This window comes from Phodopus roborovskii, unplaced genomic scaffold (genome assembly GCF_943737965.1).
Source record: "Phodopus roborovskii unplaced genomic scaffold, PHOROB, whole genome shotgun sequence".
Lineage (NCBI taxonomy): Eukaryota > Metazoa > Chordata > Mammalia > Rodentia > Cricetidae > Phodopus > Phodopus roborovskii.
Window position 1 is genome coordinate 12,309,372 of NW_026126571.1, and position 25,833 is coordinate 12,335,204.

A 25,833-nucleotide genomic window follows, 5' to 3' on the forward strand; every position below is an offset into this window, starting at 1 on the left:
GCTAATTTGCATTGGAAAGGAGGGGTCTCAAGCTGCAGTCACTGAGGAAGAAGCTGTGGTTGATACTTTTAGCACATACTGTCACCATCCATACTGGAATCAAGGGAGGTCTTGCCATCCATTCCCATGGGTCTGAGCATTGGAGTCCTTGACGTGGCCAAGCATATGTCAACCATACACAGGACTTCACCAGCTCCCTGCAAAACCTTGTGGGGTGTACCCAAGAGTATATTACTTATAGACAATTAACACTGAAAGCATCTTTCTTCAATTAATTTTTTTCTTAAAATCTCTCTCTAGCCCTGGTTACAAGTCCATAGCTAAAACATCAGGAAACGACTCTTCAAACACCTCTAAAACTACACAGCAACCTCATCGTCTCCTCAGCCTCCAAGCTCTGGGCTTTGTTTCTCTCCAGCTTTCTTTCTTTTCCCTCCAGTGGGGAGCATGAAGACCCTACTACCACAAGTTTTACAGTCGAGTTTCCAACATTTGGGGAAACTATAGGGTTGGCACCTCCAGAGTTCAGTGGATAAGCCTTGGTGATTGTGGAGACTAGATTTTATTACAACCCGGCACAAGCGAGAGTCATTTTGGAAGGACAGCAATTGATGAAGTGCCTCACCAGATTGGCCTGCAGGAAAGCTTGTCGTGCATTTTCTTCATTGATGAATGGGGGAGGGCCCAGCTCACTTTGGGTGCCCCCTACGGGGTGGGGGTGGGGGCTGGTGTTCTTGGGTTCTATAGAAAGCAAGCAGAGCAAGGCAAGTAAACAGGCCAGTAAGCAGCATTCCTCCATGGCCTCGACTCCTGTCTGCAGCATCTGGTCCTGTTTGAGTTCAATTATTGATGGACAGTGATGTGGGATGACAAGCTGAAATAAACCCTTTCCCCTCAAGCTGTTCTTGTTCATGGTGTTTATCACAGCAAGAGAAACCTAAGACAGTGAGCATGGTGAAATTCAATTTCATGATGAAACTCAAAGCTAGAGGAAAACTCGAGGTATCACCTAACCTGAATTCTTTTTACTGGACAAGAAAACAAAAACAGAGGTCCTAGCTAGCCTGTGCTGAGATAGCAAACTGGCAACCAGAAGGGAGTACTTCAGACTGTAAAGTTCAGTAGGCCCCCTCCTCTGTAGTCAACCAAGACTGGGAGATACTAAATACAACAATTCACGAATTTTATTTTAGCATATTTATAATCATTTTATTGTTACTGCTATTCATCTCTTGCTGATTTAAAATTAAACTTTTTTGTAAGTATGTACATCTAAGAAGCAGCAGTCTACATAGGACACCCACTGGCAGCATTAGAATGTGTCCCCTGTGAATAGGAAAGGGGGGCAAGGGGCAATGGGGACCATGCGTTTTTCCATTTAATCAACCTGTAAGAAATTTAATTTGAAAAGAACATTACTGTCCTTTTGGATCTCTCTAAGTTTCTATTTTTGCATATGTAAATTAAGGCAAAATAGTAGCTACTGCCTGGATTTGCTCTGAGAATGAATAGATTCAAAATGCTGTAAACAGTACCTGATCATAGTACACACCCCGAATAGACCACCATTTACTCTTTGTCCAGATACTATGCTCTGATCCTTGGAGCCAAGTTTCATATACCCAGGCTGTTCTTGATACCCAGGTGACCTTGATTTCCTTTTAATTCTATTTCCCAAGAGCTGGGATTCCCTGCATGACCCATCATGCCTCCCGATCCTCTTGACTACTAAAGACTTTATTTGTTTACCTTACCTTCTTGATTTTAAGATCCAAAGGTATTGCCATTAAAAAAAAAAAAAAAAAAAAGCCTACTTAAAACTAAAAAGAGGGAGCACACATGGGCATAGAATTTAGATGACATGAGTTTAGGATTTGCACTAAAGAAAAATACAAAAAATGATTTATTTTGAGACCAAGTCCCACTCTGTAGACCAGGTTGGCCTGGAACTCACAGAGATCCACCTGCCTCTGCCTCCTGAGTGATGGATCAAAGGCTAAAGTGTGGGGCACCATGACAGCAAGTACCTATATTCACTACTTTTCTTTGGCTGTGGTAACTTACCATGACCAAAGCAACCTACAGGAGTTTGAGAGTGTACAGTGTCAGAGGATTAAAGTCCATGCAGGGAACATGGCAGAAGGCAGCCAGGTGTGGTACTCAAGCAGCAGCTGAGAGCGTACATCATGATCCACAAGTTCGAGGCAGAGAAGGAGAGCTATCAATGGACTGTGAAACCTAACCCCGCCCCCTGGGACACACACTCTCAACAAGGTCACACCACCCAACCCTTCCCAAACAGTTCCACAAACTGGAGACCAACTATTCAAATACAGCATGGCAGCCGTTCTCATGTGAATTATCACAGTGCCTGTGCAAGCCAGAGGAAAGCATCGGTTCCCTTGAACTGGTGTTACAGTTGTGAGGAACCCAATGTGGGTGGTGGGAACCAAATCTGGGACTTCTGGAAGGGCAGCCATCTCTCCAGCGCTTTGGAGTGACAGGACATAACGTCATCTTTCTGAGTCTATTTCTTGACCTATGGGGTTAAATCAGTTACTTTCCCTTCAGCAGTGTATGAGGCATAAGCAGAGCACACACAATGCCCAAACTCCTGCTGGCCTTCCAGTCCAAGTGCACCAATGCCTTGAATTATAGACCCATGTTCCCCAGCTTGTACTGAAACGGGCCTCACTGACGGCAGATCTGACTTATTTAGAAGAAACCACGTCTAGTACATTTGGCCATGGAAGGAGAAATGTGAGCCTGTGCTCAGGGTAACCACAAGACCTCAGTGCAGTTTTGAATTAAAAGCTGGTTGTGCTACTTACATTTAAAAAGTATAAACTAGTTTATTTTAAAAATGTACTTCAGAAGCTGACTTTATCTAACTTGTTACACTAGTTCTAGCTTCCTCGGACATGTAAAATTATACACCCGACGAGCTAAAGGGTTAATTTGTAGCCGGGAGTGTTTCCCGCAGTTCTAGAGGGTAGTTATAGAGGGTGTACTTACTGAGCTCGAGGAGCTAGTTTCAGTACTCATCCAAGAAAAAGACCTGTGTACTAGCGCCCACGCTTCACAAGACCTTCGCGAGATTGTCCTCAATGAAATCTCAGGGCTCATTAATAACTCAGTCTATCGGTGCCTGAGTCAGCAGGTTCCCTCAACCATGTCACTGTTTTAGGTCCAGCCAGCTCGGAATCTAGTGGATCCCCAGGTCCCTGTGTCACATGGTTTGTGTCCCCTCGCTCTTAAGTGAACGTCACTAAGTAGGGTGTGTGCAGGTGCTGGGTCTACCAGAAGCACAATCTGCATACTGATGTCCAGCTATTCCTTTCAAGTCTGGCATCACCCAATTTGTATTTTAACTATTTCTATTACTCACTTTCATAGCAGCATAGACTGGGAAGCTGCGTTTGTAATAGCTTCCAACGACATCTAAAAATTTACTATTATCTTTCATTCCTTTGTGCTATTGTTCATTGCTTCCTTTTATAAAATTCTATTTTATGGCATTAGCAAACTAAATTAACACCGTAGCATGAATTTACTTGGACTACAATTTCTTAAGATCTTATGTTTAGTAATGTGTATAAGTATGCATCTGTGTGGAGGGTATGTGCTCATGCCTGCAGGTGCCTGGGGAGTCAGAGGCATCAGATCCCCTGGATCTGGAGGCACATTTACATCGCCCCATGCAACGTGCTGGGAACTTAACTCAAGCCGTCAAGTGCTTGCTGTCCATGCTCTTAACAAGGCAATACTGGATTGTGAAAAATTAATTGTTGAGGTGAATATTAAGACTCATAGTAAATTTGTCCAGCGGTGGACCATGGTTAAATGTAGATGAATGACTCACACAAGGACAAATGAAGGCAAAGGTCGTTTGCTGCTCATAGCAGTTCCAAGCTGGGGTAGCAGAAAGCAAAAGCAAATCAATGAAAGGTGCCGACCATATCAAGGCTGCATAGAGCAGGCTGGTTAGAGCAGATGATGGGTCAGATTCGACAAGCAGGCTCAGCGCTGTGAGACAGCGAGAGGTTTGCGCGTGTACCTATCTCTCAGTATAAAGGCTGACCGCGCCTGCGCACGTCTCTGTGTAATTCACTGCTCAGTGAAAAGCTGATGATGGCGCATATCGAGAACAGCTGCGACCCGGACTGGCACGTGTCTCCAGGCTGCTACTGCCGCTGTTAGCAGGGGTTTCCTGCCCTGGCTCTGGGCATGTACACTTATCTACACTCTTGTCTGTACCTTAGGGTAGGGCACACTCACCTGCTGTTCTGAGCGCCCCTGTTGGCAGGTGCCTCCTCCCCTCGGGGTAGGGCACACTCACCTGCTGCTCTTACTGCCACCCACCTTCGGTTCTGTACAGATACAGCATATGGGACAGCTACATCTGAGCTTGGAGTCTCCCACATGCGATCCAAGCCACTGCAGTGTCCTCTCTGCTTCTCAGGCCGTGGCATTCATAACACCTTAGCTGCCCTCCTAGAAGATTTAGCTCTGACACTTGGAAGGGAATGCCCTTCCAAGACTCATGCTCTACACTGCAACCACTGAGGTACGCCTCCTCAACTCACGCTGTAAGGCTGTCAGGACCCAGGTGAGCCTTGTTTGCACCTGGCTCTCAGAAAGCACTTAGAAAATGTCAAGTGAATGGAGGGGAAAAGGAAGAGAAGTCAACTTTTATTAATTTATTGAGCAAAACACAGGAAGGAGTCAATAACGCAGTGACGCAGTTAAGTAAGGCAGGCTTTTAATGACTCTCCTCTCACATTTGTGAGCGTGTTAGCAAGTGAAAAAGATGCTTTTATTCTTTCCACAGAACAGAGTTCCAAGTAGCAATCACAGTGTTAAAATGAGTAAGATGCTGGATGGGTAGCCAAAGAATATCATCAAATAACAAAATCTCAACAACAGTCTATCAAATGAAACTTTACTGAGACATATCAGAATGAGTGTTTTGTAGTTAACATGGTTAACAATGAGACATTACAGAAACTAAGCCCATAAACCTAGGACAGGCACTATGTAACAAGCAATTAGGTGAGACAAACCAGTATTTGAAGCAGCTCATAGCACCAACGCACTGGCAGGACCAGCAGAGAGGCAGCCCATTCAACCAAGGCACCTGGGATACGGAGGACCGCAGCCAGCATCTCCTTCTACTCCTTTATGGCAAAGGGGGGAAGGAGAGCTGAGGTGCCTGGTCCAAAGCCATCCAGCACAGGACTGACCAGAACACCGCCCACTGCTAATGCTCTATTCTATTCGACTTGACATATTTTTCCTATTAACAAGGCTTTCAGTGAAAGAAAACAAGAAACTTCATAGCATACTTCCGTATGACATTTATTCCACTGGAAATGACCCCTGGGCCTGTTCATGGACACACTTTTAATATAGATTCGGGGTGATGAGTCTGACAGTTCTACCGTAGTGGTAAGCTGGCAGAGAGGTGGCACCTAGACAGATAATTTGGCACATCTTTTTAAAATGTTATTTTTTTTTTTTAGTTTAGTTTGTGTGTGTGTGTGTGTGTGTGTGTGTGTGTGTGTGTGTGTGTGTGTGTGTAGGGGTAGGACATTGAGCATGCAGGGTCAGAGAACAACCTGTGGGAATCAGTTCTTTTCTCCCACCCTGGACACCCTAAGGGACAAGCACAGGTTGCTGGGCTTGGCAGCAAGCACCTTTACCCACTGAGCCATCTTGGTGGCCCCAATTTCACACATCTTACAGCGTGTAAACAACGAGTCAAGATTATTAACCCATTGGTATAAAATTTTCCCCATGGACAGTTTAAAGATTAGCAAAGTACAAAAATAACCCAAACACACACACACAAAAAGATCAAATCAAGTACGACACTCTTTTCCTTTCATATGGCAAAAAAAAAAAAAAAAAAAAAAAAAAAAAACATGATTTCAGAAAAACAAAATATCCAGCTTCAGCTACAACCCACAGCTTATGAACCACCTGGTGTATGAAGTATTTCCCCTGTTTACAAATATGTGTGTTCCTTTAAAATATTTTGGAGTCATGGAATCTTGCGTGCTCTATCTTGCCAGGCTTAAATTGGACAAATTTATGATGAACTGTGCAGAGGATGAACACTACATTGCTCATGGGAGTGGTACTACAGACAGGCAGACTGGACATATAGAAATGAAGCCAGTGGTCCATGTAGGAAAAAAAAAATAATCCCACACAGAACTTCCGTTCTTTATGACCATCCTCAACATACAGGTGCAGACAGTTACCTGGCTTCGTAAGTGAGCAAAGACAGGTAAATAAAAGTGACTTCTGCATGTCACATATACGTATGCATATATTATACTTTCTCACATAGACATTTAGTTATAAGTAAATCAATATTTGGCTTAACGTTTTCCTTCTTGGATCCAGCATCAAAGGATCTGATTTCACTTTTATTGTGAGCACAGCTCAGATCTGGTTAGCAAGATATTGACTGTCTCTAACCAAAGAAAAGGCAACAAATCTCTTGGGACCTTAAGTTCATTTCTTACCATTAAAAGCATACTAACAAAGATATGTTTAAGTATTAAAGAATATACTATGTTTGCTACCAGTAATGTGTACATGATTGCATAAAAATATCCTGTAATAAACTGCCTTATAAATATTTAAAGAAACATGTTTAAAATTAGAGTGAATATAAGATTAGTGTTCTGAAACCATCAGTAGAAAAATATACTTGTAAAAAAAGAATGTTCATTAAGTGTAAAAATTGTCTTTTTGGTGTATGTTTCCATTTTTACCTTCTGCAAGGTAAAAGCTTTCTTTCTCTCCTGAATAGGTGCCTTTAATTCAGCTGGAAACTAAGCAATAGGTGGGGACAGGTTGTGGGCAATGCCATGGCTTTCTCATGCTCAGTTTCGAGCTGACCAGACGGGTGACTTAGAGAAATACTCAAGGTCTCTGAGTCAGTTAGGCATAGCCCTGCATCTGCTTACCATCAAGAAACATGGTGCTCAAAGCCCAGACATTAGATACTAGAAGAGGCTTTTCTTGTGGGGCACACTATACACCAGTTGGGGAAATTCTCTAAATAACTCCTGGGGGGGGGGCTAAGTCATTTCTGAAGACACTTTTTAAGTATCCTTCGTTACCTTAATGAACGGAAAATGAATTAAAATATCACAGGCCTTGTGTTTGGTTTGGGCTTCTAAATGAATACTTTAAATGAACCCCCTCATTGGGATAAAGTCAAGATACAAGGTACGTCCTTGGTCGTGGCAGGTTGCGTGCCTCTGGGATCGTCACTGGACACTCTGAGGATATGAGGGCTATTTTCATGATCAGAGTAAAAACTGATGACTCAATACCCAGCTGCTGGAAGTGCTCTACAGAATGGAAGCCTCCCTTGGGAAGGGAGGTTTGTGAGCATGGTAGTGAAGAGACTGCAGCCATCTGCAAAGGGCTTGGGTGTCTGTATATGGCTTGAATGTTTTCCCCACTGTGTTCCCCTCAATTGGAGCCGGGCAGGAGAGAATGTCCCCCCTGGAAACAGTTGCTCTAGCAGCAAGGGAAAGGTATCATGCTGGCAAGGAGAAAGGGAGAGGCTCACAGATCATTCTCGTATTCAAGCCATGAGGGTAGAAGTTTCTGAGGTGGCCACCCCCAATCCTGCAGAGATCATGAGCCCTGAAGCTGCCCAGAGCCACCCAAGGGTCTCTTCCCCCTTCTTAGCCTCAGAATCACAGAAGCCCAGATGACTGATATGACAACACCTCATATCAAAGGGCTTTCAGTTTGGGCTTAGCATTTTAATTGGCACAGTTTACTGCAGACTAAGGGGCCAGCATGATTCCAAGAGAGGAGAGGCAACAGCAGGGACTCATGATGATGAAGATGAACTTTGCAACATTCTCTCATTACCTTTTTTTATACAAAAATTACATGGAAAGAATCTGTTACCCTACCTACAGAGTTCAAGATAAAGGCATGATCCCGAGCGGCTGATCTTACAGCAGGAAGTTTCAGTATGATTAGTGTCGACAGTGCAAAAAGATAAGGCCTTAGACACCTGCCTCCCCAGGGCAGGGACAGGTTGGCAAAAGCCTTATTAAGGACATAATATAAAGGTTTCGGACTGAAGCGATTCTTGACATTTTAATTTACTGGTGCTTAGACAATTGAGGTCTTGACATATCTTAATCAACTGTATATTGTAAAGACAAGCTTCCCCAACTCACCTGCCACTTTCCTTATACAGTAACCCAATACGATACCATAGTTACCAAATAGAAAGTAAGATTGTTACTCTGTATTAAATCAGTAAGGGGCGAAGAAAGGACAACTCGGAAGAGAGAGACTTCAGGGTCTGTTATTCCAAGAGAAGAGTGTTTTAGTTACTAGCTGTGGTTACCGGGTAAGCTGAAGGCATCTCTTCAGGTTGCTGCTGTGGATTGCATTAAAAGGCAAGGGGTTGCTTCCCGGTCAACTACAAGATGATGCAGGTCTTCTTATCCTTGAATGGGTTCTCTGAGGTCGGTATGCCCATCAGGAGAGGGTCGCTCCGGGCATGCTCCTCACAGTATGACATCAGGTCTGCAGATGCTTTTGAGACCTGACGTGGACACAGAAATGGAAGAGAAGACTTCACTGACAAAGGTCCTACCTAACCTGACAATCAGTGTCGTAGTCTGGCCCTGAGACCACTTGCCAGATGCAAGGAAAATAGTACTGGCAGGTAAGACCTGTCTTCACCAAATGGTTTTATGAGGACACCTCACCAGCAAGCTAGTAAAAACACCTCACTAGAAACAAGTAACCATCAATCTCAATTCTAAATGAAGGCAACAGGCGAAACAAGCGGCCTGGATTCACCATAAAACACACTGTGGATTAAATACCATCGTAGAAACCTTGAAGTGCCATGGTTTTCAAGTAGCTTTAAAAAGAAGTCCTAGTGTTTTCTGTACTAATGTGGAGCAAAAGAGAGACACTGAGAGAAAAATAAAAGCAAATCACATTTAACAGGGCTCAGTAGCAACAAGCGCAAATAAACTGCTGTGAAATCTTGGTGAAGAGAACACACGACTGAGTGGGTAAAAGCTCCTGCTGCCAAGCCTCATGACTTGAGGACCCACATAGTAGGAGAGAATAGTCTCCTAAAAACTGTATTCTGACACCTACACGTGTGCTTTGATATTGACACATCACACACACACACACACACACACACACACACACACACCCTCACCAAAAGTAAATCAGTAATAAAAAAAAAATGAGTATTTGGATATTTGCCATTCTATAGAATGAAATACAAGTTAGGGGCGAAGAAAGAAAGGTGTGCGAATCAAGGGAAAGTTACATTTTAGTTTCTGTCTGAGAGAAAGGAGGTCGGAGCGCAGGACAGAGTTTTCGAATTGAATTATGGAGTCCACACCTGACTGATCTCTGAGATTTACTATCAGTGAGCTAGCGTGAGGGAGTGAAAACCACAACACTAACCCAGGAAGGAACCGTGCTTTCTCTCTGGTGGCATGTAGAAGGCGCCATGCCTTTCTCTGGTGTGGCATGGGGACTCGGTGTTCTATTAAGAGTCTGGAGGTAGATTTCGGGAGCGAGGAGGCCAGAGCTCTGAGGGCCAGCACTGGAACCTCACGCTTTCTCCAGTCAGGTGACTGCTTCAGTTTTAGGAAACAGCATTAGTCACCACATTCCAGGGCTCTCACTGGCCAGTCCTCTCACGATTATGGGGGACACTTCAAGGTTAAGGCACCGAAGAAAATGTACTTGGCCTTGAGATGGAGGCGCTACTAACCCTGGGGTCAGAGTGGTCAGGCCTACGGAGAGGCAGCATTTTCCTAAAGGAAGAATCAGACTGACTGTTGACTTGCAGCACTGATAAATTCAGGATGTTTGTCAACTCTACTGGGAATCCTGTGCCAGAAGACAGTCATGACAAGGACTGATCATATCCATTCAGGAAAGGCAGGCACCCAGGAAATCTTGTCTAGGGCTTGACAGAGGGGCTAGCTTAGATATTTGGCTCTTTAGCTGTTTTTAGAATAACACCTGTACCAGGTAGGAAATGGAAATGAAATTACTCTCAGCCTGTTTCAAGAAAAGCCTGGAGGCAGTGCCCAGGGCTGTAACTTCTCTGACTTGTGCCCTGCTCAGGAAGGGTGGGGAATTATGTAGAATGCACCACCAGTTCCTTCACACTTACCTTTATTCTTTCGATGGAGGCTTCCAATCTCAACTGCTGCACTGTCCTCCTGGCCTGGGCTATGTTGTTGGTGCTGGCCGTCTTGCTGGACATCTTTGACACTTAGTCTTCCCTGGAATCTGAAGAGAGTTTGTACGGTGACTAGCTCTTCCTTTAGGTTTTTTAAACATTTGCTAACATAGATTATCTGAAGGGGGAAGGCTGCATCTCCCCCAACCATCCCAGCCAGAAATGCCCCACAGCCATTCCGGTGATGACCCAGATGTGCCAGCTTGCCATCCATCCGAGTACCCACAAAACCTTTCTGCAGAAATCTAGCACCAATCCGTTCAATATGTGTGCCCCAGTATAGTACAGAAAGCTGTCCCTTAAGGAATTAAGGGACACAACAAACAACAAAAGCCACTTGCAGTAGTTACAGGACCTGCAGCGACAGCAAAACATCTGTCAGCAAAACTGCTACTACCAGTACGACCCCTTCTCTTCATGCCATTACAGCCTGATGAAAATTCAAGCCACAGGAAATGGCCAGAGAGTCCTCTTCCAAAGAAAATGGCACACAGGGCAATGTTGGAGGTCATCAGATGTGCAGTAAGGGTAAAACTGTTGGGGGGTAAACAAGTCTTTATTTAAAGTCCGGGGGTGGGGCTTCAGCTGAAGTAGTCTCCATGATGGCTCTACAGTAAATTTCATATGTACAGTAGTCCGAAACAGTGGAACGTTACCATACCTTCCTGCCTCATCCTGGTGGCCAGGACCCTTGCCCATCGCGTTCCCAGCCCTTACATGTTGGAGGCTTGCTCCTCCTCTCTGGCTTGTGTCCTTGGGATCTAAACTGCCCTGCCGCCCTGTCTTCACAACCACCTGATGCAAAGCAGTGGAAAGAGCCTGGCCCTTGAGCTTTGACCTGTGTGCTTAGGCAATGGCACCATTTCAAGAGGAAGACAGGCCCAGGGCATGCCTGTACCCTCGCCATATATGGGTACATTCCCACCCAGAGTGGTGGCGACTGGAGGAAAAGGCAGAGCTTCATGACTCATGGGAGCAGGTGGGCAGGAGGTGTGCCTCTTGTGTGGACTCAGCAGTCTAGGGCACCATGGCGCCAGCAGCAAACCCAGGCTGACTCACTCTTTGGGAGGGCTTGGGCTGCATAAAGTTGAGACCAGACACGGTCTAAAACACCAGTAACACAGACCATGTGAGTGGCCCAGACATAGATGTCTCCAAGGCCTGAGTCAATGATCAGAGAGGCCTGAACCCTCTGGTGCCCATTTCTACACATTTGTACAAAAATCAAAACAACACTAAAGGAAACTACTTCAGAAAGCGAAACCCGGACTAAAACACCATGCGTCACTCTGTGTGCAGGACTGAGTAAGCCTTGGTGTTGGGCTTCCAGTCACTGAGCTTGTAGGCTACACTGTTGCTGCTCCGGAGGAGACTGAGACCAGGCAGGCCGTCTCACCTTTAGTGTGCTTGCTGTCTTATTTCTACCACAGGGACACCACTATCCACCTCGAAGGATTTTTTCCTTCTCTGCAGTATAGGGCAAATTCAGATCACTAATGCATATCTAGTGTAGGGCCCAGAACAATGGGGGCCGTCCATAAACTGCAGCTGTTGTTACTGGAATCCCCCGCGAATGCACCTGGTCTGCCCACCTCTTCACCTGCCTGCTCGGTAGACCTCAAAGGTTTTGACTGATGTGGTCTACTCGGGGCCCTTTAGAACAGGTCCTCAGGCAGTTCTGCCACATCACTATCAGGACAGAACCAAAGGAGTGGTGACAGCCAACAGAACACTGGAGGAATGGGGAAGCCCAGTAGGGCAGAGGTGCAGGGAACAGAAGGGGGTATATGGCAGGGCAGGGTGGCCTTGCCTTGTCTGGGGCCTTAAGTGACTTTAATTCAATACACAGACGAGGAGACTCTTCCTCAGATTCCAGTCGTGTAGCCCTGCCCAAGGGAGAGGCCCACACCAGGGTCTATTAATCAGGTGTCTAACATGCCATCCTGGTTGACAGTCTGTCCCTGTAACCTAGGAAAAAGGACTCTCCTTGCAGCCGCTGGCTGGCTGGATGTGACCAGGACAGCTTTTCTGAGTGGCCTGTGGTCTACAGGCTGCAACCCCCAGGGTTTCTCTCTGTTCCCTTTGCATGAAAATAATGCCAAGCCTTCTCTTTTCCTCAACCTTCAGGGTGAAGTTTCCAGGGCCAGGGAAAATTTTCTTGTAACTGAACAAGAGGTCACATAGGGACATCACTCACTGTGCCTATCTGTGTGGCCATCAGCAAATAATCCACAGTCAAGCTCTGTTTATAAAAGCCTGGGAAGTTCCTGCTCAGGGAAGACACCTGGACGGAGACACACAGGGGACACCTCCCCTTCTCCACTGGGCTACAAGGAATATTTAAAGCAGCTAGCTTGTAAGAAACTCAAAAAGTTGAAAACGGCAATCCATTATTACTCTTGCCAGCTCAGGCCTGTCCTGCTCCTTCACTGGCCTTGGCTTCTCCCGGGCTCTAAGAGGCCTGCTCAGCTTTCATTTTCCTCCCCATTCTTCCTCCTCTACCCCTTTCCCTCTATCGCTAGGCTGGCTCCAGTCTCACAGGGGAAGCAATCCTGCTGAAGCTTCCCAAATATCTGGGGCTGGAGCTACCATGCTGGGCGCAGCAACTCCCCCATCCCCCTGCCGGCAGGGTCTAACCACCAAGAGAGGGAACCTTCTTCCCAGGCTTTCAATAGCGGAGCCTGACTGGATTATTTGCTGATGGCCGCACAGGGAGGAGCACACTGCCTCAGGCTGACCTTGAACTTGTGGCAATCCTCATGCCTCCCTCCCAAGTGCTGGAATGGCACAGAGCAACAGGGTTTCAGCTTTGCAGGACTGCACTGGGCTGGCTGGGCTGAGACTGGATGACACAGACACAGGAGGCAGGCACAGAGGGAGGAATTAAATGGTTTCCCTTTCTGCCTCGGGGGAGCCGATCCTGCCACACTGGCTGTCACCCTTCTCCGTCTCCCAGCTCAAATGCAATTTTTCTGTAACTTCCTTCCTGTCTGCTCGTAAAGGCCTAGCCCCACCTAGAAAACCAGAAGCCTAGTTAACATGGAGAGGTGAAAGCATTCGGCTTTATTCTTAATATATAAAGAGCCTCTATTACATTTCTGCCGCCATCGCTTTGGGAAGGCAATTCAGTGGGGGTACTTGTGGCAGCCCTAGAAAACAGCCACTGGGAAGGAAGGAAAGGAATCTCTGACTACAGTTTTGTTCTTAAGGAGAAATCAGATCAAAGTTTTACCATTTTAAGTTGAGGAGCCTCTTCTGGAGACCAAGAATTCCTCTACTAAGCAGCCTCAAATCTAGATTGAGGCTGTGGCTCCTTCAGGAGGGAGGCCTTTCTGGGTCTGAGACTGACTAGGGATGATTGTCCTCCTGTAGCTACTTTGTAAAAACCTTAACTAATGTCCTGGGGCAGAGGACAGAGAGGCTGGGGAAATGACCATTCTCCTATCCTGGGCAGGACAGCCAGGGTGTCCATCTCTGCACCAGCTTGCTTTACCCAAGCACAGCCCCCCCCCCCCCCGGGGCAAACACCAGCTGTATCTTCGTGGGAGCTGGGAGCTAGCTTGCTGCTTTTATACAGCATTTCAGGAAGCCTGGTTACAAGCCTGCACGGGGTCATTATTGTTGCCTGACAGGTGAGGCAACCGGAACTAGGAAGGTTGGCTTCCAGGTAACCCATCTGTGTACTCTGTGCAGCGTGCGAGACTTTTCTCTCCAGAAGTCACCCTCCCCACCCGCCGCCACACAGAAAGGGAGCTGTTCCAATCAAGGTGACTCACGCACACTGGCGACATCACAGAATGTTCCACAATGTGGCTCCTCGTTGGGAGCACCTTTGATACTCTGTAACCCGGAGAAGGGGCTTGTGGCTGCCTTGTGTTTGTGCATTACTACCTGGAGCACAAGGCTTATCTTACCCACAGCCAGGGCAGGCTTCACTCCTGCATCCAGGAGTTAGCAAAGAACATTCTCTGTAGTTTATAGGCAGACTAAAGTCAGCACTGGGGTTGGGGGTGGTCTTGAATCCCAGTACTCCATTCTGCTCAGTATGATCAAAATTCAACAACTTGAGCCACTGTCTATCTGATGAAACCTGGTTATTGCTTCTTTTCTGCTTCATACATAGGCAACACAGTGGAATGAACATGGAGTGTTTAGCTAAGCAAATGGTTTGCACTGGTTTTGATGCTATGATTTGCCTAAATTCTTAGGTTCTTAGAAGTGCCTAGGAACAAGATGCTCCATTAGGGAAACACAGGCATTTAAATCTGTGTCAAGAGGACCTGAGCCAGAGAGGAGAGTGGGCATAAAAAGTGTCACTGAGCATACACTCAGCGGAAGAACAGAGGAGCCTGTAGTCGGAATGACAAGTCACAGTGGCCTGGCCCAGAGCTAATCACTGGGGCGAAGCAACTTCCAAGAACAAACACTCTTCTGTGGCTGCAACAAAAGAGCAGCCTTCCACTTACTCCAGCTCTTTCCATGTCGTCTATAAAAGACGGACAAGAGGACCTGCCTCTCAGGGCTGTGGGAGATGGGGCACACCTATTCTCAATGCACCGTACGCCTGGATACTGCTAAGTGCTGGGCTCAGGACCATGCTCTTGGTGTGAACCAAGATTAGTCCACTGCTGGAGAATCACAAAGCAACAGCTTTCTAATATGGCCTAAGACCGAGGAAGTGCAGAACAGGCTGTGGTAGCCCGTCATCCTCAGGAGCACTTACCATTCATATCAGAACCTGAAGGCTAATGCCAGCCTCAGATGGTGTGACCGGGCCCCACATTCATTGCAAAGTATGTGTTTTAACTTCAAATTGAGTGTCACCCTTTGAAAACGGGATTTCAGCTGGGCATGGCAGTGCAAGCCTTTTCTCCCAGCTCTCAGGAGAGAAGCAGGGAGACATCTAAGAGTTCAAGGCTGGCCAAGCCTCTACAGTGAGACTCTGCCAAGGTCAGACAGACAGACAGACAGACAGACAGGCCTTTCACCACAGAAGGAAGATGTTTAGAAAACGGGAAAATCCTAGCTGGATCCGATGGATCTGGTCTTTTGACATCAGCCAGTTTCCATGCTTCTCTGCCCGCCCTGGGCATGCAGTGCCAGGGTTAGCAAGGCCTCCTGCTCTTCCCAGCCTTGACTGTCTCATGGTAAAAATAGGGCAATTCTACTTTACTATTTCAAAGGACTGTTAAAAAGTGTCAGATAAAATTAGCATGTACGTAGGTATGGTTCAGTGCTAGGTGCTTGTGTAGCCTAAGAGAGGTCTTGGATTCAATCCCTACCTCTGGGGGAAAGCATGCGGGTGAATAAACATAAAGACTGATTGTCAGGGTGCTTAGTGCCTGTATCCTCTCCTCAGATACCTCGTGGTGAGCACCACACTCTGTGTAGTCCCTCCTGAGTTCCCGGGCTCGGCAGAGTCCTGCCCCTTTCCTGGCATACCTCACTGAACTACAGTGCTAGAAAGCAATACATGGCATGTCTCAACGTTAATAGAAGGACTTGAGTTCCCCACTCCAAATTCACATGCTGCAGGTCTAACCCCAGCACTTCAGAATATGATTGTATCTGAAGACAGGGTCTTCTAAGAGGTAACTGAGTTAAAAGGAGATCGTGAGAGCAGCCCCTTAACTGAACCCACAGAACACTGTTTTTAAGAAGGACAAATTGGGGCCTAGGGGTTCACACAGGGAAGATAAGTAGTTCAACCTTTTATCTCCAATTTCTAATCCCCAGAAACAATAAAAAACAAACAAACTGTTGTTGCTTAAGCCCCTGGCCTGTGGTAAGCAGATAGTATTCACAGCAAATGGCCACACCTAAGTTCTCTGGCCACCAGAACAGTGGTCAAAGCATCTAGAAGTGATCTGGTAGGTGGAAGTGACAGGAATTTTTGCAGACAAGAAGGGTGGAGGGCAGGCTGCTGTTTGAGCAGGGGTGGAGGGTGTCTAGTCAGTAATCAGTCACAGAGAGGCCACATGGCATGGCAGCCTTCTGGTTCGGAGTCCTTTGCAGGGACTCCAGTGAGACCCTGTCCCACCTTTCAGTGATTACACAGAGCAATTCTGTGAAAACTGCAGCATGCTTACTGTCGGCTGGAACTAAAGTGTGAGTCACAGAATTATTAACCTGCTGTTAACAGCTTGTAGGTCAGCTATGATTTCTATTGCTGCCCTGCCAACCACCTCCAATTCCAGACTTCAACAGAGAAAGGACTGACTGAGTCTTAGTACTCGCCTTCTCTTCTTCCCAGCTGAGGTGAGGGGGTGTGTGAGGCCAAGGTAAGGCAAGCCTGTGGCCAAGCTGCACAGGCCACCCAGCTCCTGCAAACAATCACACTGATGGCTTGGAGGGAGGAAAAGGAGAGGAAGTAATAAGGTAGGTGTGCAGGAGAGTAGGGACACACATTTTGCATGGAGAAGGTATTTTATTTCGTATTCATCTAGAGATCTCCAGGAGACATTTACACGGTTCAGAATCAGTCAAGCACAAGGGGGAACAACTCTTGCAAGGCCTCAACAGAGTTCACCTGGGAGGGAGGCTCTTCTCTAACATTGACCTTGCCTTTTAAGGCAAGTTTCTCACTAATAATGATAGAGATAGTGAGTTAAAATGGTTAATTCTGTCAGCTGCCACCATTTGCTGAGCACTCTGTCTGTACCCAATACACACATCATTGCATTTAATTTTCTTAGCAACATCACAAGCCCTAACCCTTTATCACTTTTTTTTTTTTTTTTTTTTTTTTTTGAAAACGGTGCAAAGAATTAAATAACAAAGTCATTACCCAAGATTACACATGGTGGAACTGTAGCTCAGGCTACATGACTCTCAAGATGTTATTTACATTACCCTGTGAGGCTTGTCCTGGTCATCAAGAGCCCCGGTTGGAGCTGGCAGAAAGTAGCATGTGCCAGCTAGTCTTACTGCACAAGAGGCGGCATTGGACTACGCCATTCAAGGGGTCATTCACACAGTCGGTCCCCACAGCAGTGTGAGCAGAGTGTGGCACAGAGTGAATTTCCAAGCAGGGAAAGGTTAAGGAGAATAGGACCATTGCCCCAGATCATAAGGGAGACTGCTGCTAAAGGCAGGGATGGTTGCAGCATCCTGTGGGCCCTGAGGTGTTGGGAAGAAGCCAGGAGAACCAGCCAATCTCCACTGAGCGGGAGCTGCTCAGCCCTGGCTTCAGGGAGTATCTAAGAATGCCCGGGGCAGGCGCTTCATCAGGAGGTCTGCAACGGGGCCCAGATAAACAATGAAAACGCTTCCTATGAAGACTTTCCTAAAACACCAGTAGTGATGGCCAGACTCTGCCTCTGGCTCCTGCCCATCTTTACTACTTCTGCTTGGAATTAAAATGGGTCACTTTAGAAGAATGCTACTTTCTGTCTATGCATGGCTTTCCAAAGTTCTGACTAAGCCCCGGATGACTCTTTTTGATGGCAGTGATCTACAGGGTTGAGTTCTCTCAGGATGAATTTGTTCTACTGGTTGCCATTCTTCTTTGCTATAAAGTCTAAGTCTGCTTGGATGACACACACTTCCTTGCTTGCCACACGCAGTGGGATCCAACAGTGTTCTCTCTCTCCTCAATGCAGGCACTCTCAGGGCTGGCTTGAGGTGCTGGCATAGCAAAGCCAGCAAGGACGTCTATTGATGGATAAATCAAAATCTCATCTTGTCACTTACTACTCCAAGACAGTTTACTTCAAGGTTCACATAAAATTATTGAGATAGTTTACACTTTGGGGCACTGAGTCACTGGAACTCGCTGTATCTTAATCGGGACAGCAGCATTTGAGTGCTCAATAGTTACACACCTTACTGGCTTCAACAGTGCCTGTTTCAGTGGACAGTAACCTCAAGCCTCTCAAATACTACTTTAATAAATCCTATTTTCATTCCCCCCAATTCTTAGCTTCTAGGTTAGCTGAATCTAGGCTCTCAGCACCTCAAGACAGAGCTGCTGTAGAGCCAGGGGTGACCGGGAGTGCTCTAGTCTGAATCACCGGAACCCACGGTATCTTAATTGGATCAGCAGCATTTGAGTGCTTGTAGTTACAACACCTTCCGATCTCATCTGGCCTGACCAGTCCAGTCCAGTTCCAGCTCTGAAGAGCTGACTTAAGCAAGCTCCAAGGTTTTCCCAGGGTGCCCCTCAAAAAGTCCAAGGGTTTGCATGCAAGGCCTTCTCACAATTCTGCATCCGTAATAAAAACTCCTAATCACAAAAGAGCTTGTCCCTACATAATGTGTACTGAATGCCAGGTACCAGGTGACAGGCACACCTCTTAGTGCACTGTCCTGTCCTCAAAATCACCCCAGGGAGGTTCCATTTTATTTCTAGTTTCATACATGACATTAGGTATGTGTCAAGAAACAATCAAAAAGCTGGGAGGATAAGATTTGGGACCAGACAGGCTGATGCTAATGTTCAGCTCTGGAATTTTTATTGCTACACAGAAACAGCACCAGCAAATAACATTCAGTTCCTTGACTTTATACGTGGTGTTTTCAAGGCCTGAGCCTCTGCTCAAATTCTCTGCCGGCTTCTTGGATCTATTTAAATTTTCTCTTGCTCTGCTACCAACTTCAAAGAGCTTCCCTAACTACTTTTACTTGCATTAACTAATCCCTTTTACTAATTAATTCCTGCTAAACATGCATATAGCTCAGGGGTACAAGGATTCTTGAAGGGCCTGACCCATGCATGGAAAGGGTGGGAAGGGCAGGCTATACATGAGTAAGTATTTGCTATTCAACATATATTATTACGTAACTGATTTATATAAACACTGCAATATAGCAACGGCATGTCTTCATTACCATGTACCAGAGACTGTTACTAGTGCTCAGTGCTCTGTGCAAATACAGATTTACTTAGTATCCCTAGATGTTGGATTTATCATACCCATAGAGACTAAAGCTCAAGAACGTGACATAATTCCCAAGGTAACAAAGCTATAAATTTTAGTCCATGTCCTGACCACCTTGTTCCCCCTTCCCTTTCACAGTTACTAATGCAGAGAAACAGACCTCCATACACACCGGGTTAGACTAAGACATATAGCACAGCAACCATGGATTAGCTAGTGTGAAACCTGGGGGCATTTTTATGTCTGATACTTGCTATCTTAGAAACAGGACATATTTTGCTAGTCTTTTCCACGAGCATCCAGCACACCTGCCTACTTTGAGCCAATGATTACCTGACGGTATGTTTCCTTGCACAGATTTTAGAAGCCTCGATAGAATTCCTGGTTTTCCCATATATTTGATTAGGACAAAAATGTTGACTCTGTGAACTTTCACCTCCGGGATGAGATGGCACCCAGGTTCCAAGGGCCATGCTACTGTGTACCCATGTCAGGTATCCAAACAAGTTTTCAGCTGTTGAGGTGAGGCCATGAGGCCATGAGAAGGTGCCTGTGACCTACAGCATCGTAGTGCTTAGCCCCGGCCCTTTTATGCTGGGCCACGCTCCATCCATCTGTTCAGACCAATGTCTATAGGTCAACACTGGGAACAATGCTTATGAACGAGTTTTACCTGCCACCCAGAACAACAGCAAGAGTGGATCAGAAAATATCTGTTTATATTTTCATGGCTGGTTTAGCATAGCCACAAATGGATGAATGAATGAAATACCTTTACAACTATTCATGTTGGAGAGCAGTGATGTGGGGAGTGGAGGAAGGCTTAACTTAATGTGTGTTGACATGAGCAAAGCTATGTCAAGGACCACAGTGCCTCGGATCCGTGCGAGTGGCAAAGCCTTCCTTTGGTCCAAGCAGGAGTGTTTACGAATGCCTGAGCAGTGTGTGCAGAAACTATCAACCACGGTTTCCTCCTCCAGGATGACTGCAGCCTGAGACTACTCCTCTACAGACCTCCTACCTAGATTAGCTAAGTCTACTCCTTGTTCAGCTGGATACCATAAGCCCACCTCCTAGGTTCAGATGTATAAAATAAGGTCCGGCCTCTGCAGGTGGTGTCCTCCATTAGAGCAAGCACAGCCCACCAGATCCCAGCTTTTCTGTACCATGTCTTTCTGCCCTTTCTTTATCTGCCATCACCTAGTCAGGCCAGTCTCAGAAACTGTGTGGAACACAGCAGGGTGCTAATGAAATTACTGTCGTTTCATTAATTAGCATGTTTCTGTTGGGAGTATAAACACATAGAAGCAGTAAGGACAATAAAATATAGCTATCTTGGGCAGGGGAGATGGTTGAGGGGGTATGTGTACTTACTCTACAGCATGGAGAGTATCCGTTTGAATGAGAATGGCTTCCATAGGCTTCTTTGGTTGAATATCCCATTCTAGGTGGAATATTTTGGGAAGCATCAGGAGGCCTGGCTTTGCTAGAGGAGGTGGGCTTTGCAGCTTGGGGCTGCTTTTGATGTTTCCAGCACACTATTCCCAGTTAGCTCTTCCTCTCTGCCTCTTGCTTGTGGATCAGGATGTGAGTTCTCCTGTTCCTGCACCATGCCTGGTCTACCCTCATGAGCTCCCCTCTAATTCTCTGAAGTGATATAAGTTTCCTTCATCATGGTGTTTTGTCAGCAATAGAAAACTAAGACAAAGACCTTAATTAAAATCCCTACTCCCCCAGGTTAAAAACAAAACAAAACGAAAAGACGGAATGAACTGTGTGTGCCTCAGTCAGGTGGATCTGAAGAGCTCTTTAGTCAGCCTAGCTGGACTGGGGACCTTTTAGTTAAGTGAGAGACCCTGTCTCAAGGCATCAAGTCAAAGAGTGGTATTGTCTAGCTCTGGCTTCTACTCACATTCACATAAGGATTCACACACTGGCATCCCAGCCCCGCCCCACAGACACACGCTATTGTAATAACGGCGGTACTTCCAGATGGTGTAAAGAGCAGTTCTCACTGTTCCATGCGGTGGTGGCCTTAGACATCTGTGAGAGGCAAAGAGCCATAAAGGGCAATGGGCTCCAGTGTTCTCTAGTACAGCGGCTCTCAGCCTGCGGTCTCCACACTTGCAACCTCACGATCACCTGGGGACTTCTTAGGAATGGTAGTTCTCAGATTCCAACCCAGACCTACTGAAGCAGAACTGGGATGGACCCTGTCAATGTGTGTCCTAGAAGTCCCTCCCCCCCACCACTCCAGGTGAGGGTCTGGAGAGAGAGCTCAGTGGTTAAGGCTCAGACTGCTCTCTTGAAGGAGACCCCAGTTCAGTTCCATCACCAGCATGGGAAGGGAGACTTGCAAACTCTAATAGTTCTAGCTCTAGGGGCTCTGAACCTTGTAGGCACCCACACTCACACGTGCTCACACCCACACACATAATCAAAAATAAAAATAAATCTAAAGCAGCAGTTCTCAATCTCTGGGTTGTGATATCCTATATAACAGATGTTTCTATTACAGTAGCAAAATTAGAGTTCTGAAGTAGCAATGAAATAACATTATGGTTGGAGGTCACCACAACAGGAGGAACTGTATCAAAGGGCCTAAGTATTAGGAAGGTTGAGAATCACTTTAGATTCTAAAGTCTCCAGATGATTCTTATCTCACTGCTGTGGACAGGTGCAAAGCACACTCAAACAGCAGGAAGACCTGGCTATAAAATAAACAGTTGTTCTATTTAGACAACTGTGATCACAGTCCTGATGATTTCCTCCAACTAAGCAGTGTGCACAGCCTCCATACAGGATGAAAAGCAGCCCCTAATGAAGGGATAGGACAAATGGTGAGCAAGGATCAGCCGGGGAGGGCCCAGGAGACTTGTGTAGTTCAGTGACCCCAACAATCACCAGCTGGCTCTGAGCATGGTCTACAAAGCGCGTGGGCTACTGGGTTGGTGGCTTACACTCCTGCAAGGAAGAAGCGTAAGCGGGCCAATGAAACATCCGAAGGCAGGAGTCAGGAACTTGGAGAAAGGAGGTCAGTGAGGGCTTGGGCAGGCTGAATGTACAGATGCCTGAATGACTCGATCCTCAAAGGACTGGAGGTGGAGATGAAGAGGGAAATGGATTTCAAAATGGTATTGGCAAGAACAGTACAGAGCAGCCTGGGGTGACTTTCTTAGTGAAATGACAGGCCTCAGGGAGCTGATGGAAGAGTGAGTAGGAGGCCTCAGATGGGAGAGGCAGAGTCAGGAGAGTCTTCTCAAGGGATGTTTAAAGGCAGCCCTTATGATAGGGTCCGACCGTCAGACGGAACCGGCTCAAATCTCAGCCCTGCTATTCAGCACAGAATGGTGTTAAGATGCTCACTCTCCATCAACTCCCAGATTCTCTGTAAAACAAGATAAGGGAAGTGCTTACCTTATAGAACATTTTCAGAGGAGCAGAGAAGGGTCAGTGGTGTCCCACAAGCCAGGGGGAAGAAGGGGAATGCTTCTGGAACAGTTAACATCACTAAGTATTTGTACTTAAAAACATATTCGGAATGCGTGTAAGACAAAGATATTCCAAAATGTACCCCCGTCAGTGACAGGGATTCGGTGGTGGGGGCGGGAGGTTTAAATGTTCTCCATGCAGCACTGTAGTTATGAGGCTTTGGTTTGGATAATGGAATCTAACCTGACAGAACCTATGCTGGCCAACTATTGCTCACTAGGACTCAACAAAACTTCATCCTTTGAACAGTGCATGAAGTTATTCATTCCAGGTTAGAACTGCAGGAACTGAGGTAGCTGCTTAGAAAAAGCCAAGACCAGCGAAAAGGTGCTTGGAGAAGCTGCCACCCTGACCCCAGCTTCCGCTACACCAGAAGCTGGGGGTGTGTGGTGGTGTCCGCCATTAATCCTAGCGTCCAAGGGGCAGAGGTCTCTGTGAGATTGAGGCCCGCCAGGGTTACAGAGTGAGATCCTGTCCCAAATGAACGAACTACCCTCAAACCCCTATAACTGCCATTCACAAGACTAGGAGGGGTAGGGAATACAGAGCAAGGCTCACTCACAGGGCTCCTGAGTGGGGGCTCTGAACAAGTAGTTTCCAGAGGGAGGGGATGGGTAACACCATCATGAGAAGCAACAACAGGGCCCTACTGGAGAAGTGTGGCGTGGCAGTGAAGGAGAGGTGCCCGTTCCAGGCAAAGGCGTTTTTGGATGGCTGGCAACAGTGTTTCTGAAAGGAACATTGGGAAGTCAGGGATAGAGAGAAGATGTGAGAAGTGGTCTTTGTAAGGGCTGAATGGATGAGCTCAGGATTGGGCTTGGAAATTGGGAAGAGAAGGAGGCAGAAGAGACACCTGGAGGATAAAGGCCTGGAAAAGAAATGGGAGGGAGCATGGGGCATGGTAGCACATGCCTTTAATCCCAGCTCTTGGGAGACTCGGGATGGTGATTTCTTTGAGATATTTAGCCTGGTCTCCATAGAAAATTCCAGGCCTGTCTGTGGATAAATATATAGATAGATAAATAAATCTTTTGCTATCTTTTAAAACTATTTTTAAAAAAGACTTGTAAAATCTGTGTATATATATGTATGTGTACCTATATGAGTTACTGTGCGCAGGAGTGGGCAGGTGCCTGTTGAGGACAAGGCACTCAGCAGCTGGAACTGAAGTCCTTTGTGACGGGGAGCAGTGTATTTTCTTAAGCACTAAGCCATCTCGCCAGGCCCTTGCTTTTTGACACACAGTCTCAGATAGGCAAGGCTGACCTAGAACTCGATCGTCCCTCCTCTACCCTTCCCAGTGTTGGGATTACAGGTATGTTACCTGGCTTTTAAGAACTTCCCTCCTCATTTTCACATGAGTATATATGTGGCTTGTGTGTGCACACATTTCCATGCACGGGAGTGAGTATGCACACGTGTGTACACACATCCCGAGGACCAAGGCTGATGTTGGACATCATCCTTCTATGGCCCTATCGCCTTATTCATTGAGGCAGGTCTCCGGGTCAAATCTAGAACCTGCTTGATAGGACTATTCTCAAACGGTAGTCACTCTGAGGGGTGACTTTTTTTTAAAAAGGCCACTGAGACAAATTATTCCAAGACTTCTGACACCTGGACAGGGGCTGGGAAGATGGTTCGCTCAGTAAAGCACCACCGTACAAGCAAGACTGGATTGTAATCCTTAGCAGCCATGCAGAAGGCTGGGCACACCTAATGCTGAGAAGGGGAGACAGGGAGCGCTCGCTGTTTGGGAAGTCTGCGTGAATCATCAATCAGTGAAAAACTGTCTCAAAGAATAAAGTGGAGGATGGCTGAAGAAGGCACTTGACGCGGATCTCTTGCCTCCTCCCCCACACAGATGGAGAGCAACCGAGGAAGACACCTGATGTCAACCTTTGGTCTATACACATAGCTGTAGACACACACACGTAGACATGTGCACAACTGACCAAAAGACACTAAATATTCAGTAAGTTACTATACATAATTTTGCCTGATAAATTTTGTTCACTGAAATAAAAAAAAAATTTACAAAGTAAGATTTTCTCTGTAAACTCTGGAGAACTGCCATGGCTGCTGTCAGCCCTGAATTTTCTAGGCCCGACCTATCTGAAGTACTGGACACTGCCCGGCATAGTAACCAGAATCACTTAGGAAGACAGTGGTTCACCCGAGATGGCATTAACAGGGCAAGTTCTTACATATGCCAACCTCTGCTTCACCTGCCTCCCCTCCAGCCTAATCCTGTATCTATCTGATGCTCTCCTGGAGGGATGGTGCCATATGCCATGGTTCCTTAAGTCCTTCATGTGCATCACAGGAACAGTAAGTTCAGGCTGGTTTGATTTATTATGACATGTGGGTAGCAGGAATATACTGTTCTGAAAGTCTTCTTAATAGTAATAATAATTAATAAGAGGGACAACGTTCTCCTGGAATTGTGTACAGAGCAAGACCCAACAGAGTTTAATGCGCTGATCTCAAAGCAAGACTCCAATAAACACAAATGAAACACGTCAGGAGTAGAGTATGAAAAGGAGACTTCTCAAATGAACCGGGAGGGTGCACATCGCCGAAGGTCTCCCAAATGCATCATCCACTGGACAAAGGTTAAGTTACAGAAACTATTTAGCACTGATTCTAATCAAATACCAGTTAGGGACCACAAGAGGCACCTCCTGTCCCTTTATACCAAATACTGACCCAGGGAAACTCTCTTCTGAAGCTGTGAGCTCTGGAAATAAAGAAGTGACCTAAATACGTCCTCTGCTAAGGGGGTAGAGGGAAGGGGCAGCAAGGAGCCAACCCTAAGATTCCAGCACCGTCAATCTTTTTACCTATGTACCTGTAGAGTTAATTAAGCTTTTCTGGCCAGTAATGAGCCCAGGGATTACATGATGAGCGAGGTTATAGGAAAGCAGTCGTCTGTCTGTGACCAAACAGGAGCTTCTGTTGGCTGAAGCAGATTATGCCCGCCCTGGGGGCATTTTTCAGAGATTCTTCTATGCACAAATAAGCCCAAATACATATTGTGTGTGTCAGGCACAGGCACCCTAGGCTGACTTTAGTAGGAGGTTAAACAGCCATTACTGCCTGCCAGCTTCCTAAGTTTGCAAACCTGGCACTCATGGTCCTCACATACCTCTGCCTTCCTGGGCTGGAGGGAGTTAGTGACACAGG